This window comes from Bombina bombina, chromosome 2 (genome assembly GCF_027579735.1).
Source record: "Bombina bombina isolate aBomBom1 chromosome 2, aBomBom1.pri, whole genome shotgun sequence".
Lineage (NCBI taxonomy): Eukaryota > Metazoa > Chordata > Amphibia > Anura > Bombinatoridae > Bombina > Bombina bombina.
This window is the reverse complement of record NC_069500.1, coordinates 1,372,635,741-1,372,653,941: the sequence shown is the minus strand read 5'-3', so window position 1 is coordinate 1,372,653,941 and position 18,201 is coordinate 1,372,635,741.

Below are 18,201 nucleotides of genomic sequence, written 5' to 3'. Positions count from 1 at the left end.
AATCTACACTAGGCTGTAACCCCTTGCCTTTTTAGAATGTATCATAAAACCTTATAGTATTAAACATCATGTATTTAATATAATTAGGAACATCTAATATTTGAGTGGTTTTCTAACATGATTGTCATTGTATTATCTTTTCATTTTAATATTTTTGCATTTTGTAACCTACTCTCTTTAAAAAAATAATGAATGTATGAAGACTCATTGTAGTTGAACAAAAGCTATAATTATTGTATATTTATAAATAAGTCTTCTATTCTGAAATGTAGTAGTTTATAATTAATGTTCATTAACATGATAGAAATTATATTTATGGATATTTTTCCTAGCTTGAGCAGATTTTCATAAATGCATTAACTTTCTTAGGTTTGAAATAAGGCTGCTTTGAAATGGCTGGCTGGGATGGAAATATTTTTTGAAAACACTGCAATATTGTTTTGTCTTAAGTCATTATATTTGATAGGGGCATAGACATAAGGGTATTGGTCAGTGGTGGTTATATATATGTTGAGGGACTACCAGCTATTTTTTTTTTTTTTAATAACACATTTTTTATTGAGAATCTTGGTACATAAACATCATTAAGAAAATATAACAAGTAATATACATGGACAATAAAAGTTGTCTCTTTACAGTAATTACAAAAGTGACAATAGATTCCATACATCGACAGAAGATAGTTGCACACTACATTGCTATCAGCAATTTGAGAGTCTCATTTTATAATATATAGCATTTGGTAGTGGTTAATTCGGTGGCTACTTGTGAGCCAATTGATATAGGGAACGTTATTATACTAAAAATGATAACCACAGAAATTATACATCCGTGATGAGATAGAGAGAGTTTAGTATGACCCACAGTTGGGCATATGGAATGCCTTTAATACAGATGTAATGAGAAGGGAAATTCAGCGGATAAACACCGCTGCAAATATGGGGGGGGGGTGGGGAGGCGGGCCACCAACCACGACCTTTGTATTATCGAAAGCAATGCCTAAGATGGTCTATCTTATGAAGGTGGCTATTAAGCTAGACGTTTAGTAGTGACTTTGTTGTGCTAAGCAAAAGACATGTGATAGCCTCATAAATGACTAGTTATGGCCCCTGACAATAAGGGTATTTATCAGCAGATATACACCGCTCAGTAAGGTATAGTATAACTGAGATTGGCTATTATAACTAATAAGGTAATAATTATTTGATGTGAGAGGATTACTTCATATTGAGATCATGTTCGAGCAGGTAAGAATGAGTTTGTGTTATATTTGAGAGGGAGGAAAGGGTAGTCTTAAATCTATAGTTCTAAATAGAGCCCCAATTAAAGGTCTAACTGAAGTGAAGATAATCTAGCTACAGGTATTGGAGTGTGGGGATAAAGACGTTAGCATAATAGTATGGTGTAAGAAGTCGGTATGAGTCTGGTATGTAAGCTTTGCTATAATCAAATACAGAGCCCAAACAGCAGCATCCAGCCTAGGCTATGATGGTGTTGCATATCGATAACTCATACTTAGTCATCATCTTGGTCTAATATGAATAACTGAATCTCCCTGAATATAGTGAGCCATGCAAGCAATATATATTCTTGCTGTATACAAATGACTAAAATACATTGTGGTACTCTGTAATACTAGCTTGATAAAAAGTTAAACTAGAAACCTTATAAACCGCACTTAAACTGCTAACTAAAGGTTATAAAGAGGTCCCTGGGAGCTGGATTCAACGCTACATAAAGGTCCACAATAGCACTATTAAGTTAGCTGAACCATAATAAACGAACAATAAATTTGATCTCCAGAATATAACATGCAAACCGAAGCAGAAAGCAATATTATGGATTAGAAACAATTACATAGTGGATTAGTAATCGAAAGGGAACGTAGTACCTTATTCCATTTCAAATCTAAATTCTGCACATTTAGGAATCTTGATAGTCAGGGATCTATGACTCCCTCTATAATCAGTCATTACTAGTATAAGATAGTGGGGAGCATATATTGATGGCCGAATTTTAATTAGAAGTAGGCAAGGAATATACAATTTATTTATTGTGTCAGACTACCAGCTATTTTAATTATTTCATATGTTGTTGCTGAATATGTTACACTATAGGAATTCCTTATACACTGAGCAGCCATTTTGAATGTTGGGGAAAATACTAGTCCAGCAACCAATATGGCTACATCGTGTAACATCCACAAACAAATAAATATAGAAATCATATGAGCCAGCCCCTGGAAGATTATTTTAAAAAATCAGACTGCTCTACAGTTCTTAAGACCTTTTGGAGGTATGCTAACAGGAAGTGACTTGCAGGAAGCTAACAGGAAGTGACATGCTGAATGAAACTTTGAGGACCAATCAGGTTTTTGGGTATGCAAGTCTGGAGGTGAATTCACAATACCTAGATTTAGAGTGAGATCAATAGAGTAGGGGAATCTGTCGGAGGCACAGTGAAAGGGTGTTTCTTAAATAAGACAATCCTGCAAAATGCAGGACAGTTCTAGTTATAGGCCCCCATATAGTTGTATAGACTCTTCATTATTTGACTTTTGAGTTTGATTACCTGACAATAAGATTATATACAATATGTTTATCTGACAGAATAATACAAATATAAATGTACATAAAGTGAAAGAGAAAGTGTGAGAGAAAGGGAGGATTGTCCTAAATTATCTTATTGTAATATTAGTAGTGTGTAACAATCAGGGTAAAACACAATCTATATACAAAACTATTTCTGTAACCTTCGTGGGATATTTGTTTTTCATGCCAATCCTGGCCAGTAGTCTTCTTATCCCAGCATCAAGTAGAAAGATAAAGAAAAATCCCAGAACTCCGTTAAAAGGAATGAGGTTGGACAGGCACAGGAGCAAGTACATACCTCAGACCTCCAAAAGCTAAAAGGCAAGGCAAATGAGTAAACAACACGGCAAAGCAGAAAACAGCAGCAGAATGCCAAACCAAGAATACAGGGGACCAAGGGATTAAACAATAAAGTTGATCTGTAGGCAGAGCAGGGTTCAGCAACAAATAGACAGTCCAATCTTTCAGAGTGCCAAAAGGGTTAAGCAATAGAGAAGTAACTAGACAGAGCAGGGTTCAGCAGCAGGTAGTCAGTCTAATCTTTAGTAATAAGAGTAATAACAGCACCCAGGAGAACACAGAGCACAACCTATACAAGGGAAAGTAAAGAATAAAATGAAGTTACCTTAAATAGGCAAAGGCTCACGCCAAGGAGGGTGCACAGGTGCACATAGAGAGATTCAGAGCTGCACTTGTGACGTGCAGTGATAATGTCACCGCCTTGCACCTCACAACAAACTCATGCGACCATGGCAACAGCAGGAGGAGCACTAGGCGATAGCGACAAACCCTATGCATGATCCGATTGGTTGTGCATCCAGTGACCTCACAGAGACACGGGCTTTAAGGTTCTCGGACAGACTGGACTGTTATCCAACGGACATTTGTCTGTCAGATTACTATCTATGGCACACACATTCTGTTCGAGAACCTTTAAAAGCACGTCATGGAGGGTGGGACCCATGGTTAGGTTCCCAGAGGCGGTTGCGGCACCCGAGGCTCTGATTAGAACCAAACTCTCTGGAGCGTATCTGCCCTCGGGCGTAAATGCATGATCTGAATGGCCTGTGTCTCCTTGAGGTCACCAGGTGTACAACCAATCGGATAATGCATAGGGTTTGTTGCTAGTGCCTCGTGGAGGAGCGGAGGTGGCATAACTAGGGAGCAGAGACAGTAGTATGACAATTTCTCAATGCTTGGACCCCATTATAAAAATCATTGTTGCCTTTGTTCTAGTTGCTAAAAAAAACAACAGTCAAACAACTAAGAATGAGAGGCACAAATTTTGTCCTATGACAGTTTTGCTACAATTTTAACCAGTATTGTTTTCATTTTGCTTTATATGTCATCCTTGGGGTTAAATAGTAGATGATCCCAGAACCATATTTGGTCTGATCAGCATATACACACTGATATCCTGATATTACATAGAGGTTTGCAATCTTGATTGGTCCCATTTCAATGCTGTACAGTTGTCATTGGCATTACATATGCACTATGTCCCAGTGATATTTTGTAGGGCATGACATTTAATAATAAATTGCTGCAAAGCTCTTAATTATGGTTGTATTCATTATTGCCTAAGCTGGATCATGCGAGGTAGGCTTATAAAATACTGGCTGAGTGCTATCACTATGTATCACTAAATATATCTTTATGTATTTATGCTTAGTTCAAAGTGTCACAATGCACAGTTAGCAAAGATAAAAGATATGTAAAATAAAATGTTTTTTAAAGTTGTTTGATCAACAGACACTCTGATGCCTGGTTGTATGAATTTAAAAATCGCAACCATTTTCTTTTAGCCTAGAATGGTATATGGTATTAGTCCACACATTTATGTCTTTATTTTACATCAGAATATTAGTTTCATGAAAATATTAAATGTGTTATTCCCTTCCTTGTGTGATCTGTAGCAACTTCACTGGGTTTCTGAGAACAGAGATTCCCTCAGTTCCTGTCTTCATCAATCAAGAGGTGACATCACCCCCATAGACAGCGCTTAAGCTGTTATCTCCACAGGTCTGAGATTAAGTGCTGTCTACAGGACTGGCGTCACCTCCACCCAGAGCTCTGAATTGCAGTGCTTGCCAAGGAAACCAATAAAACAATAGATTTTGTTATTTTTTAATATATTTTTGACAAAAGAACTTGTTCAGTGTACAACACAAACAGAAAATAATTTAAACAAACTATGTAGTGTAATTTAATGCACACTTGATGTTCAAAAGTATATTAAACAGTATGTATGTGACTGTAATATAAAATATTTAATTATGTGTAGTTAAAAAAAAATCTACTTCTATTATTTATTTTGTTTCCTTTTACTGTAATTTTTTTTTAAATGTGGTTTTCCAAATTCCACAGAGTTTATATAAAGTAATGGGTGTCACCATGTTTAAACTTAAGTTTTCACCTCTATCATCTCTCCTCCTGAGGACAATTAGGGACAGATTTTAAAAAAAAAAAGGCATTGAAAAGACTGTGCAAACAAGGGTATTTTAATTGCACTGTTCCTGTATTCCAGAGGAGAAGGTCTTCTTCCAGGCGACTCCATCATCTTTTATCTTCATCCGGAGCGAAGTCGGCATGGAGTGGAGGTGCAGAGATGGCTTCCTCGATGCAAGGATCCTCAGCGGCTGTTCTCATCTTCAGTCCTCATCGGCGGTCTTCATTGGCTGTGGTCTAAAGTGGCGTGGATCTCCTCTTTATGTGATTGTCTGCCGCACACTGAAGATTAAACGCAAGTTACCCCATATTTATTGGGGTACCTTGCATTCCTACTCACTGAAATTTTGAAATCAGCCAATAGGATGAGAGCTACTGAAATCTTATTAGCTGATTTGAACAGCCAATAGGATTTCAGTAGCTCTATTCCTATTGGCTGATTTCAAAATTTCAGCCAATAGGAATGCAAGGTTCCCCAAATTGAATGCGGTACCTTGAATTCAGTCTTCAGTTTTTGATGGACATCGGATGAAGAGGAGCCTCCACGCTGCCAAGGAACACCTCCGCCAAGGAATGCCGCCGTTGAGGATCACTGCTGAGGATCCACGCTTTGCTCCGTGCCACCTCTGCTCCGTGCTGCCTTCGTTGCGAATGAAGATAGAAGGTGATGGAGCCGCCTGGAAGAAGATCTATGCCGGGTTTCAGGAACGGTGAGTACCTATTTGGGGCTTAGTTTTAGGCTTTTTTTTATTTTTTTGGGTGGCTTTTTTTTAGATTAGGGTTTTTTGGGCTGATTGCCCTTTAAGGGCAGTTAAAGAGCTGAATGCCCTTTTAAAGTGCCATAAAACATGTTGAGATATGTGCATATCCTTAATGGGCTAATTAAGTAAAAAATAGTTTGCATAAAAAATTGTTTAAAAATTGCTGGCAAGTATTTTAAAATAATTTTAAAAAATAAGCAAAATTGCTTACTAAGCCATGCTGTCTGGAGAAGCCTGATCCACCCCTCATTATCAGTGTTTTCCATCATAAACACAGGCATTGTATTTCAACTGAGTTCACAGAAGCTTATTTGCTTCTAGGCATGCTCCAGCAGATAAGGAGTATTAAAGTCGGATATAGATGCAATCATAAAATAAATTTTGTGGGGGGAGTTAGAGCTGTATAATTCAGAAACTTAGAAGAAAGGGTTAATGGTGAGGCACTGCAGTATAAACTTGCAGGTAAAGTAAGACAAGTACATATTTTTTATATTTTATTATTATTATCGGTTATTTGTAGAGCGCCAACAGATTCCGCAATGCTATAAACAAATGCGGAGTACAACAAAACAGGGATCAAATGGGTAGAGGGCCCTGCCAAGAGTTGCACTGTTGTAGTCAGCTCTTAAGAAGGTGATCTACAAACAGGCTTACATGCTAAGGGGGTTCAGGGTATAGCAATGGAGGAGTGGAGCTGGTATAAAGTAAGGTTAGCATAGGTTGTAAGCATCCCTGAACAGTAAATTCTTTAGGGAGTGCTTGAAGCTTTCAAAACTAGGGGAGAGTCTTGTGGGGCGAGGCTGAGAGTTCCACAAGATGGGAGCAAGTCTGGAGAAGTCCTGTAAATGGGAGTGTGATGAGGTAACCAAAGAGGAGGAGAGTAGGAGGTCATGAGCAGAGCGAAGGGGACAGGAGGGAGAGTATCTGGAGACAAGGTCTGAGATATAGGGGCAAGCAGTGCAGTTGAGGGCTTTGTATGTCAGAGTGAGAATTTTGTGTTTGATCCTAGAGGCAAGAGGAAGCCAGTGAAGGGATTGGCAGAGAGGAGCAGCAGATGAAGAGCTATGTGTAAGGAAGATGAGTCTAGCAGAGGCATTCATTATGGATTGTAAAGGAGCTAGGTGGCAGGTGGGGAGACCAGAGAGGACAGAGTTGCAGTAATCAAGGTGGGAAAGAATGAGAGAGTGGATTAAAATCTTAGTTGTGTCTTGTGTAAGGAAGTGTCTAATTTTAGAGATATTTTTAAGGTGGAAGCTTTAGCCAAGGACTGAATGTGAGGAGTGAAAGAAAGATCTGAGTCAAATGTGACCCCGAGACATCAGGCATGCGGGGTAATGATGGAGTTGTCGACAGTTATAGAGAGATTGGGGGTGGAGATTTTTGAAGAAGGGGGGAAAATGAGGAGCTCAGTTTTGGAAAGATTTAGCTTGAGGTAGTGAGAGGACATCCAGGAAGAGATTTGAGAAAGACAGTTAGTGACACGGGTTAGCAAGGTAGGAGATAGGTCTGGTGCAGAAAAGTAGATTGGGGTGTCGTCGTCATACAAATGATATTGGAAACCGTGGGACTTTATTAGGGAGCCTAGTGATGACGTGTAGATTGAGAAGAGTAGGGGACCGAGGACAGAGCCTTATGGTACTCCGACAGAAAGTGGTGACGGGGCAGAGGAGGCCCCAGAGAAGGCTACACTAAAGGTACGGTTTGACAGGTAGGAAGAGAGCCACGAGGGCTGTGTCACAGATGCCGAAGGGTTGGAGGGTTTAGAGCAAAAGAGGGTGGTCAGCAGTGTCAAAGGCTGCAGACAGATAAAGGAGGATAAGCAGAGAGAAGTGGCCTTTTGATTTTGCTGTAAGTAGGCCATTGGTAACCTTAACAATAGCTGTCTCTGTGGAGTGATGGGGATGAAATCCAGATTGCAGTGGGTCAAGAAGGGAGTTTAACGTAAGGAAATGGGATAGACGTGCATATACTAGTTTTTCGAGAAGCTTTGAGGCAAGAGGAAGGAGGGAAATAGGGCAGTAGTTGGATGGGGAGGTAAGATCAAGGGAAGGTTTTTTGAGGATAGGTGTGACCAGTGCCTGTTTCAGCGATGGGGGAAATATACCGGTGCTGAGGGAGAGGTTGAAAATGTGTGTTACTATAGGGGTAAGGGTAGCAGAGAGGGAGGGGAGTAGCTGTTAGGGGATAGGGTCAAGGGGACAGGTAGTGAGGTGAGAGCGCAGTATAAGTGCTGAAACTTCTTCCTCAGTAACAGGGGAGAATGAGCTAAGTTTCAGGTTATGTAGGTTGTGGTTGAGTGAGAGCATTTGAGGGGGGAGAGAATGGAATTATGCTGAATAGCTGATTTCATTTCTGATGGAGTCAATTTTGTTATTAAAGTGTCTGGCAAAGTCTTGAGCTGACAGAGAAGTTGTATTAGGAGGTGGGGGAGGGCGGAGGAGAGTATTGAAAGGGGAGAACAGATGTTTTGGGTTTGAAGAAAGATTAGAGATAAGAGTAGAGAAGTAGTGTTGCTTATGGAGATTAAGGGCAGAATAGTAGGAGTTCAAGATGGATTTGTAATGAAGAAAATCAGCTGAACTCCGATATTTTCTCCAGTGCCGTTAAGCAGTACGGGAATATCTGCGTAGGTACTGTGTCAGAGGAGTATGCCAGGGCTGAGGATGAGTGTGTGATTTCCGAGCAATGGTAAGAGGGGTGATATTCTCAAGGACAGATATAAGGGTGGAATTATAGTGGCAGATAGATTGTTCAGGGCAGGAAAAGGATGAGAAGGATGAGAGGAGTGGTTTGAGGGAATTAGCAAGCTGTTGCTGATCTAAAGACATAATGCTTCTGTGAAGTTTGGTGTGAGGAGCAGAAGGAGGGAGAGTTGTAGGGAGGGATGATATGTTGCAAGAAAGGAGATGGTGGTCAGAAAGAGGAAAGGGAGAGTTTGTGAAGTTTGAGAGAGTGCATCAATGGCTAAAGATCAGGTCAAGAGAGTGACCGTCTTTGTGAGTGGGAGAATCAGTCCATTGTGAAAGACTGAAAAAGGAAGTGAGTTGCAGAAGTTGTTTTGCAGATGAGGCAGTGAGATTGTCAAGGGGGATGTTGAAGTCACCAAGATTGAGGGCAGGGGTGTCTGAGGAAAGGAAATAAGGTAGCCAGGCAGCCAAGTGATCTAGAAATTGAGTTGAGGAGCCAGGGGGTCGGTATATGACTGCAACACGTACAGACAGTGGGGAGAATAAGCGAATCTTGTGGGTTTCGAATGAGGGAAATGTGAGGGAAGAGATAGGATGTATTTGTTGAAAGGTGCAATGAGCGGAAAGTAAAATACCTACACCACCTCCTTGTCTATTACCAGACCTAGGAGTGTGGCTGAAGTGGAGACCCTCATGTGACAGAGCAGCAGTGGATGCTGTGTCTAGGGGAGAGAGCCAGGTTTCTGTTAGGGCCAGAAGGTTGAGGGAGCGGGAGATGAAAAGGTCATGTATAGAAGTTAGCTTGTTGCAAACAGAGCGAGAGTTCCAGAGTGCACAAGTGAAAGGGGTAGTGGCTTTTGATGCAAGAGGAATGTGAGTAAGGTATGCAGAGTTTTGTTTTCTGAGTCTATGGGATGGTATACATGGATGTGCACGACTTGGTAGTGGTTGGGGACCAGGATTAGGGGAGATATCACCAGCAGTAAGTAAAAGCAAGAGGGAGAGTGACATGAGATGAGATACAGATTTGCAGTAGTGAGACTTCTTTTGAGACAAGGTGAAGGGGGGAGAGAGAGTGTTTAGGAATATTTAAAGTTCATGAGTACAAAAGTAAGGTGAGTTTAAGAGAGATGGGCTAATGAACAGTGCAGGTGGAGAGGGAGAAGGAGTAATTGAATAATGTAGTTTGTTATAGAGACAAGAGGTAGCAAAAAGGAATAAGAATATATTGAGCATTTTTACAAAATTGGGAAACAGTTTAACACATAAGAAACAGAATAACAGTAGCAATTGCATAAGAAAACAAAAAGGTATATGAAACATAATATTACAGAAGTACTTGCCTTGTGTCTTGCCCAATCCTTGTTCAATTCTTGTATCATTCTAATGTTAATGCCTCACTTATAAAATGTTCACTTTGAAAATGTGAACATTTGTTGTTATAGCAATGCACAGGCCAGTGCAATGCACAGCCCAAACTAGTGTGAAATATATGCAGACAGGGCATATATTTTGTCTCTATGTATTCATCTTTTACTTTGTGTAATTTTAGTTTGGGGTTTGTAGTTCTTTTTTATAAATAGACTGCTCTATGGGCAGGCTTATCGCCTAGTAATCTATTTAAAAAATATAATTATAACAATGGAAACTATAACTCAGAATATAATGTTCTTTGAAAATATAAAGATGTTGTCATAGCAACCTACATTTCTTTACATATGTAGACTACATTGTATCTCCTGTGAGCACATAGTTGATTTTTTTTAATTAGTTAATTTATGGAATGGGGTAGGACAAATTCAGCAAAGCATTTTATACATCCACTTTTTTTTTCCCTTTTACACCTTCATATAATCCCATGATAAAACACTCAAAATAATTTTTGCATATATACAGGGATACGCTGGTTATGTTCATTGGCTGTATGTCTGAATAACTAAAGATAAAATGTGTGTATGAACCAGCATAATGTTAAACCACCAACTGAAGATTCACTAGGTTTTATAATTCCAACTCCTTCAAGTTGTTTAACATATAAAAGGAAAATGCAAAAGGATTCAACATGGAATTTAAAGGGACATAATACCCATATGCTAAATCAAAGTGATGCAGCTTAATTTGTGTTTTATACTGTGTACAATAAAATTGTGACCTTTTATACATTCACCTTAGCCTTTTTGGTGCTCGCTTCATCCACTTTTACCACTGACTATTATTACAAGGTTTACTAGTAAATCCATTGAAGGGAGCAATAGGTGTATACACTTGTGCTAGGTCTACTGATTAATATCACCTACACAGTGGTATAGTAGTACATTGGCGGACAGACCTGGGGGGGGGGATGTACATTTATGCAATCATACATCATTTAAAATAAAACCATTTTTTTAAATAAAAAAAACTTAAATCCTCCTTAAAACCTTTTCTTCTCTCATTTGACAGGGAGAGGCGCTGCCTCATGTGACGACACGTGGATACAGACACCACACTTCAATTTTAAATATAAGCATTTTTGCAATGCACTTCCTTTATAAAAATATGTTTCTAGTCAAAGTTATTACTGTTGGCATATGCACATATGCTGTGAGGTTCACACACCAGTATTCAAGCATCACACCTTCTCAGAGAGTCAGCAGTGGTTTATTTGGCACAAATTAAGTCTTCACAGACACAATACACACCACCAACAGCTCTCTGAGCTTGAGAACTGGTTCATGGGCACCCACAGCATATGTTAGTATGCTGCTGAAAACCATAAAAACTTTTGTTTGCTAATAGAACTATATTGAAAAAAAATGTGTATATATAAAATTAAAATGCACCCCTGAACATTACAAGTTTGACCTTTCTATCCCTTTAAGGATTTTTTTCACTACTTTTACTTATATGTCAACTATACTGTATTATAACCAGTTTTTTAGTTTTGACAGATTTTTGTGCCCAAATTGTTTTTAGTAATTTAGCAGAATTCTGCTTGATTACTAGAATTGTACCCATCTGGTATAAAGTAAAATAGGTAGGGAAATGGCTACTGGCAACACACACACGCACAAGTTTATTAGATAATTAAGCTCCTATGGAAACAATTACACTCAACATTCAGTAATAGTGGCCACAATTCTGCTGAAGAATGTCACAGAGCAAGGTGAATATTTACATTTATCTTCTTTTCCGGCACACATTTTGTTATTTCTCTGGTATTTATAACAAATTATATATCTAATCAATGTTTACCGGGTTTACATGTTAAGAGCAGCGCTTGCAATTTCTTTTGCTGAAGCTATTATAGACAAAGACACAATAACTGTAATTTACACTTGGACACTGGATAAGTGACACAGATGTGTTCAATCACAACTGCCCTGTGATTATCTAATCATTAATGGAGAAATATTACTTGGAATGCTACTACTCTTTCATTATTTATTGTGTGCCCTTTCCTGTAATTTAACTATAAAAATTGTTGTTGTTTTTTTAAATTCCCCTGAGTTTCCATAATGTAATGGACGCAGCCATGTCTAAACTTAAGTTTTAAGCTTATCTTTCTGTCCTGCTGCAAACAATTAGGAACAAATATAAAACAGGCAATAAACAGACTAATACAAACAAGGTTATGTAGGTTTCCCCACAGCCTTGATACATAGGGGCCAATTTAAATGGAAACTGAACCCAAATTTGTTTCTTTCATGATTCAGATAGAGCATGCAATTTTAAGCAACTTTCTAATTTACTCCTATTATGGAATTTTCTTCATTCTCTTGGTATCTTTATTTGTAATGCAAAAATGTAAGTTTAGATGCCGGCCCATTTTTGGTGAACAACCTGATTGTTCTTGCTGATTGGTGGATAAATTCATCCACCAATAAAATAGTGCTGTCCAGAGACTGAACCAAAAAAGCTTAGATTCCTTCTTTTTCAAATAAAGATAGCAAGAGAATGAAGAAAAATTGATAATAGGAGTAAATTAGAAAGTTTCTTGAAATTGCATGCTCTATCTGAATCACAAAAGAAAAAAAAATTGGGTTCAGTGTCCCTTTAATAAGCTGTCAATTGGCCCCAATGCAGCTGTTTCCACGCAAGCCTTCAGGCTTGCCGGAAACAGCAGTTAAGAAGCAGCGGTCTTAAGGCCGCTGCTCCTTAACTCGCACGCCTTCTCTGAGGCTGAGGAAATCAATCCGCCTGATCGTATATGATCGTGTTAATTGACACCCCCTGCTAGCGTCCGATTGGCCACAAATCTGCAGGGGGCAGCATTGCACAAGCAGTTCATCAGAACTGCTTGTGCAATGTTAAATGTTGGCATACAGAGATGTCTGATGGACATGATACACTGAGCGGATCATGTCGGACAGACACTTTATAAAACGGCCCCATTAACTCTATTGTATTGCCTGGTTTAAATATCTTTCTCTAACTATTCTCCACAGAAGAAAGAGATAAATAGAAAACTAGTTCAAACATGGCAGTGCCCATTACTTTATAGAATCAAGAGTACTTTATAGTATGTTATAGTGGTAAAAATATATCTACATAATATTCTAAGGCTAATATTTGCATGGAATACATCATTATATCTAGCATGCAATTTACTTTTTAATATCCCTTTAACCCCTTCACCCAAAAAGGTGTAGACATACGTTGTGCGGTACTTTGGCTATCGTACAGCACATCGTATGCATACGTCTGAGCTTCAGGAAGCTCCATCAGTCTCGGCTGTAACGTAACAGTTCCTGAGCCCCAGACATCTACCCTTATATGGAACCGAAGTGCGATAGGTGCTCCGGTTCCATATGAGGGCAGATGCCAGATCGTTACAGACGGTGACACTGTGTTAACTAAATTCACAATATCCCTTTAATTCACCAGATGACCCATTGTATCTGGACCCCAATATGAATGTGCTTCACAGGTTTCAGAATTATGTTGCTATTAAGATGAGGTGACCTTTTGAGATAGGGGATGACATTTATGAACATTGGTTGCCAATGGAGTACGTTTTTTTCATTAATTTTCCTTAGAACAATTTTTTTGTGAATCACTTATAAATCATGTTTATTTTCTTCTTAGAAGCTGCTTGTCACCTAATAATAATGGGTTTAATTATTCTAGTGCTAAATCAAGACCCTGATTTGATACATTGGTCCCAGGTTATTCCATGTATCTCTCATTTTTTTTTTTTTTTTTCGTTATTCTTTTTCGAGCTACTTAGAAGAGCCTTGGCATTATAGTTTTAACCTCCAGCCAATCTTCTCTTGACAGTGACAATATGACATTTAACACATATGTTCTCCAAATTACACCAGGAGGCTTTGTTTCTAGGTAGAAGAAAACAGATTTATGGAGCAGCATGTTTCTTATTTGCCTGGAGAATAAAAAAAGCAGCTATGGGTGATTAAAATCTAGCTGGATATTACATAATGCCTAACTGTCAGAGTTATCTGTGCGTAGGTAGAGAAGGAACAGCTACAACTGAAATGGCATCTGTACATATTTCATTTCAGATAAACATCCGAAAGCATTCAAACCTTCAATATTCCCTCTTCCTTTCTCTCTCTGCTTTTAAAGTAATTGACATATTTTATTAAATATCCTTATAAATATACTGCATACTCTTAGTAGTTAGACTCGCTTGTCTCTTTCACATCACAGTTACCACTGTTTTATTTTGTTGCCATCTCATTGCTACTTTTTCCCATGCTGTCTCTGTTTTCCTTGTCTCCCCTTGTACCCCACTTTTTCCACCAATGTGTCATGCATCTTATACGTTTACCCTCCCACCTTCCATATATTTATTTTTTGTTTGGTTTTATTACTCATTGTCTGTCTCTTCTTTATTTTGCCTATAATTACAAATGATCTTACTACATCGCTCTTTCTCTTCCTCTCTCTCTTTATTCTGTATATCTATCTATCTATCTTTCCCTCTCTCTCCTCTTTCTCTCTTTGTTTCCCTCTAAGAGGTAAATTTATTAAGCAGCGGATGCCGCAGTCTAACCCTGTAGTTCCTGGCTCGCCGGAAACAGAAGTTCAGAAGCAGTGATCGTAAGGGGTGTCGAACTGCAATCATCTCGATCAGATATGATCGGGATATTTGATATTGGATTGGCCGCGAATGTGCAGGGGGCAGCATTGCACAATAATTTTACTAGAGATGCTTGTGCAATGTTAAATGCCGACAGCGTATGTGATCTGCTACATCGAATCATATGCGCCCGCCAGTTGTTAAGCTTTAGATTATCAGGCCCTTAGTCTTCCATAAAAATCAAATCATGCAAAATATGTTAATTTTTTTAGCATTATTTCGTAATGTAGTGGTCTAATCTTCATAATCAGTTCACAAGCTATATGTCTCTCTCTCCCTCCCCCCCCTCTCTCTCTCTCTCTCTCTCTCCCTCTCCCTCTCTCCATCTTTCTTTTTTTCTCTCTTTCTTTCTCTCTTTCTCTCTCTCTCTCTTTCTCTCTCTCTCTCTTTCTCTCCCTCTTTCTTTATTTTTTTTCTCTCTCTCTCTCTCTCTCTTTCTCTATCTCTCTCTTTCTCTCTTTCTCTCTCTCTCCTCTCTTTCTCTCTTTCTCTATATTTCTCTCTCTCTCTCTTCCCTCTCTCTCTGTGTTTACCTCTCTCTCTCCCCCTCCCTCTCCTTTTCTTTCTTTCTTTCTTTCTTTCTTTCTTTCTTTCTTTCTTTCTTTCTTTCTTTCTTTTTTCCTTCTCTCTCTCTCCCTCTCTCTTTCTATCTCCCTCTCTCTTTTCCCCTTCTCTCTCTGTTTCTCTCTCTCTTTCTCTATCTCCCCTCCCTCTCCCTTTCTTTCTTTCTTTCTTTCTTTCTTTTTTTCTTTCTTTCTTTCTTTCTTTCTTTCTTTCTTTCTTTCTTTCTTTCTTTTCTTCTCTCTTTCCCTCTCTCTTTCTCTCTCTCTCTCTCTCTCTCTCTCTCTCTCTCTCTCTCTCTTTCTTCCACTCTCTCTCACTTTATTTGTATTATATTATATTTTTCTCACTTCCTCTTCTGATTTCTCTACTTAGCTCTTTGGGTTCCATTTAACAAATGGGGGACGGGTAAGGTTCACTGTCATGATCCTTGACTGCCTGGCCTTGCTGCGAGAGGGCAACATCCACTGCCGCATTTAACATTGCACAAGCTTCTGCTTATGCAAACACCCCCTTCTCAAACACAGCCAATCACTAGCAAAGAGTATCAATCATCCCACACTTTAAATGTCAGAAGGGTTAACCAGGGTTTCAGGCTCGCTTAAGTGAGCCTGAAACTCTGGGGGGCTGAAGCACAACTTTATAAATAGAGCCCTTTTTCTATGTCTTTAACTCTTTCTTTCTCTCCCTCTTTATCACTCTTTCTCCCTCTCTTATGACCTCTTTTTTTCTTTATCTTTCTCTATTCAACTTTTTCCATCTTTACGTTTTTTCTCTTTCTGTCTCTCCTTACCGTTCCTCCCTATTTCTGTATTGCTATTTCTCCCTCTTTCTCTATCTCATTTCGTTTTACTCACTTTCTTTATCTCCCTCTTTCTCTATTTCATTTCTCCTCTCTTTCTTTGTCTCCCTCTCTCTTTCCTTATAAAGTGCAGAGTTAATCACATGTTAATAGTATGCTTTGCAGGTTTTGATATTGTCTACTCTACTGACATATTAATCAAGTAGGTTATTAAGATGCATAAGCTTTCAAGGCAGAAGTTTTCTCATTTGGACCAATACATATTGAAATCACCACTGCATAGATAGATAATAGTAGGACACTGAACTCTCAATATAAAATTCTTCTAAAGTAATGTTGCATCTCAGATGTCAGTATACCAGGCAAATTTTATTTAATTTTATTTTCTAATATTATCAAATGATTCAAGAGGTTCATCCTGGATTAATGTATGTTTATGTATCTGATAATACATGTAGCGTTAGCAGAGTTTGTCAGATTCTCGAGTAATATTAGGATTAGGGCTGATAGTCAAAATTAATCAGGGTTCATTAGGGCAAAACAGGTATATTAGACACTGTTTTCATGATGCTTGCATAAATGCAATTTCATAAGGTTTTGGTGCAGTTGGGGCTTGGTTGGTGACATTTAAAGAATCAAGTAATTGTTTTAAGGGCAGCATACAATGGGATATTTCTTTGGTCCCCATAGGCTCAATGACCTAAATATGTAAAGCTTAGAGGAGAGAAGAGAAAGAGGTGATATGATAGCAACTTTCAAGTACGTTAAAGGGCTTTGTAAAACTGAGGCTGTGGGTATTTTACATAAAATGGAAAATTCAAGAACAAGGGGTCATGATTTCAAGCTAAAGGGTAGTAGATTGAGGAGTAATTTGAGGTAGCTTCTTTATAGAAAGAGTAATTGATTTATGGAATAAACTTCCTCAAGAGGTAGTAACGACAAACACTGTGAGGAACTTTAAAAATGCCTGGGACAAGCATAAGGCTGTCCTACAAAATAGATAAGTTTATACTGTTAGGTAATATCGGGCAGACTTGCCGTCAATATCTATGTTTCTATTAGTTAATTGGTCTGACTCTGATTTGGTTCTTATGTCATTTCTTTTAATGGACATACAAATCAAAATCCAAACTTTTTAACATTGGGGTAAGAAGTGATTCCGATAGAGCAGACATCCTCAAAATTGGCCCTCCAGATGTTTTGGAACTACATTTCCCATGATTCTCAGTCAGATGATATGCTGGCTGAGCATCATGGGAAATGTAATGGAACACACAGGTAGCACACTATATGAAGCAACAGCACCTTTATTGAGCAACGTTTCGGGGCTCCTGCCCCTGCTTGATAAAGGGGCATTAGCCCCGAAATGTTGCTCAATGAAGGTGCTGTTGCTTCATATAGTGTGCTACCTGTGTGTTCCATTGCATACTATTCACTGGGACTCTGGAAAGGGAGGTCCTCCAGTTGTGCACCTACATTCATTCATTTAATATTGATACAAAGGGACATTCTTCTGAGGTGTGTGCTGGTCCTGCTACTTTTCTACAATCTAAACACCTTTCTACTTTACTTTCATTATAAAATATGCTTCATTCTCTTGGTATGCTTTTCTGAAGGAGTAGCAATGCACTTCTGGGAGCTAGCTGAACACATCAGTGAGCCAATCACTCATATGTGTGCAGTCACCAGTAAGCTCCCAGTAGTGCAATGCTGCCTTTAAACCTACCTAAGTATACTTTTCAACAAAAGATACCAACAGAAGGAAGCAACTTAGATAACAGAAATAAATTAAAATGTTGTTTAAAATGCAATGCTCTTGGGCACTAATTCTCTAGGAATAATGCACCACTTTGGAAATGTTTTCATTTGTTGGTGCTTTATCTTTACAGCAACAGATTTTCTAAAGGCTTCCATCTTTCGCACAATATTACAGAGAGATTCAGATTTGGGAGTTCTGTTCGGCTTTTGCTCTTTGCCTATTTATTTCAAACAGCGAAAACACTCCTGACCCTGCTTTTTCACCCTGACTGCTTAAGTTACTTGCTGCTGCCCTGGACAACAATGATTCTGCTCCTCTGACTCTGATATATTTTAAATAATGTTAGGTACTCTCTATTAAATATATAATTACAGAGAACTCTCTGTGTTTTGGTAACCATAGTAGGATCCGCTTTTACAAAAAAACTAACGTTAAGCAAGGTAGCAATCTCAAACTACGCAATATATCAAATTACTATGTATGACATTGTATGATTATATCTATTTGTGC